General features: G+C 42.1%; 1 protein-coding gene across 1 annotated transcript in view; it reads left to right on the forward strand.

Annotated features, from left to right (window-relative positions):
- The window catches only part of LOC118424515, an 18027-nt gene that overhangs the window by 5123 nt on the left and 10348 nt on the right, over window positions 1-2556 (forward strand). The window lies entirely within an intron of this gene.

The following is a 2556-nucleotide window of genomic DNA, read 5'->3' on the forward strand; positions in this document are numbered from 1 at the left end:
AAAATCATCTCAGATGTATATAACTTTATTGCCAACAATTGTACAAGGTACAAAGTATGGCATCTACATAACTACAGTGCTTATAGCACTGTAGTTATGTAGATGCCATACTTTGTACCTCTTAACTTTAGTTAAGGCTTATCTAACTAATACAGGAGTTGTATTATGGGATAAGTTTCTTACAATCATTGGAGGCTTTTACAATCATTTGGGGAATTTCTAATGTCTAAACCTTCTTTGATATATTTTCCTATATCTGCCATGCAGGGATTGTCACATGTCTTTATGTATTTGAATTTGCACTTCAGGTCCATTTGGATAAATCCTTGTGTACAAAATGACAGCCTTCTGTATAGAGAATTGCGTATATCGGAATATTTTGGAGATACAACCATAAAGTGATATTCGTCTTCTATTAGCTCTGGACAGAATGGACAAACCCTCTGGTCGATAGGGATTTTTTGGAATCTTCCGGTTTACGAATTTGTACCGGGGCGCATGGAGAGATGGTCACAACTTGCAGGACACCATGAATGCAGGACACTGGTCCCAACAGAGCCTCCAGAGACGGGAAGATGTAGAGGAACCTGCTCAAGCACTGGGTCAATTTGTGTGACACACGTGCCATTTTGTGTAACAGATATTTGACTTAATTTGCTGATAATGGCACTTTTTTGTGTGTGTAGAACAGCTGGTGTAGAACCACATGATATAAAGGTGCAATATAGAGCCATATTACAACTTTGAAAGAGGGCGTAAGGTTTGATAATTGTTTAATTTACGTGTTTGATAAAGATCTTGAATACGTTTTGTGGTGTGTATGAGTGTGATTTTTATAGTAGTTGAATTACTAAGATGATAGGGGAAATCATTAAGGACAAAGTGAAAACAAACACAATCTTAACAGTGCACATAATTTCTTAAGGTAAATGATGGCCCACATTTCTGTAAAAGCACAGTGTCACTGCTTTACTGCTTCGCAAATGAATAAAAAAACCTCTTCACTGTTTACTTGTCAATGTTCTACTTGCACTGCCTGTAAACAAAGGCATACGTAGGGTTCCTCCAACAAAAATACTCTATTGGCAATGCTCGCAAACAAAAGTATATGTAACACAAACTGTTCCTCTGACACACCTGAAATGCGTTTGGAATGCAGTTAGCACCAGGTGCGTCAGGCATGCGGTCGGTAGACGTTGTGTGCGTCCAGAAAACGTCCAACATACGTACCCCATACGAATCTATTCGCAGTACGGAAAATTTTGTTGCGCATTTCAGTTGCAATCATACGCATCTCATGCGAAATGAAAACGCTGAAGTCGTAATTCAAACGCCAGATGGGCTCGACGTACAATTTAATTTATTCCAAAAAATTCCAAATGTTGGGCGTTCGGCCGCGTATTGACAAAATTTCATGCGGAACTCACGCGCACTTGAAAATATACGCAGGTGTAAACCCACCTTAAGACCACGCTGACTCGGTACGTTGCGTGAAGTGCGTTTAAAGGGGCTTTGACAAGGGCTACGTTAGGCGATCCATGGATCCATCCAAACCAAACGAACCATTGAACGAACCGCTTTTATCGATTCAAAGCCGGTGCTACGCACCGCCAAAAAATGACCAAATGTCAAAAGAACAATTACAAATCTGACAATTTATGTACTTTTTTTTAGATCTACACGGCTACGGGGGCTACCGCTCGCGAAAAGCTCACCGACGACATGGTGGACGACATCTACGGGGACACCCGGGAGTACTTCACCGCTGGAATGTGGGCAGAAGGACTAAAGGAGATGGCGACAAGATACAAGAAGGTCTTCGCTGGAGGCAGCTCTTCGACTACAGCCGCGGTCGTAGGCACTATGTTTGGAGTTGTAGGAATCTGTGGGATCGGTGTGTTCTGTATTATATGTAAGAATGGATGTAATTGTAGAGGAGGCGGAAGTTCCAGTTTTCATGACACTTGGAATCGCACGAACTATTGGGGTGGAGGCGATGGCGGTGATAGTGGTGGTGGAGGTGGGGATGGCGGGGGCGGAGGAGGGTTCTAGGGGAGGGACTATCAAATAAACTTTCCGATGCGTTACATGGTAAAGTCCTGCAAAAATAATCGCCACCTCGAAACACATTTAGTTACCTAACGTTACATTTCAAAGCTTAATGCAAAGCTGGATTTCGACTGTTAGGTTTCTTTTGGTTAAAAAATTGGGAAGGTATCTTCAGCTTGGGAAGGTATCTTCAGCGTTTCAAGAGCTACAGCCAGAGGATTTGAACGACACCAGGATTTCCCCCCATGACCTAATTGGTCAGTCCAGCCCGTGAGTTGTCATTCAGAGGTCAACTACAGCTCAAAACATGACAAAGGTCACCGTTCTTGCTAGATTCAAAAATATACAAGCCCGTGTCCACCCCGCGCGCGAAAACGATCCCAAAAGTTATTTGAAATACGATGTATAAGTTAATATTCATGTAAGCATGCCTGCACAACTCAAATGCTAGTAGTTCCCCTCTAACATCACTGCAATGTAAACGTTTTTTTTTAGCTTTTAAATGTG

The sequence above is a fragment of the Branchiostoma floridae genome, chromosome 10 (genome assembly GCF_000003815.2).
Source record: "Branchiostoma floridae strain S238N-H82 chromosome 10, Bfl_VNyyK, whole genome shotgun sequence".
NCBI lineage: Eukaryota > Metazoa > Chordata > Leptocardii > Amphioxiformes > Branchiostomatidae > Branchiostoma > Branchiostoma floridae.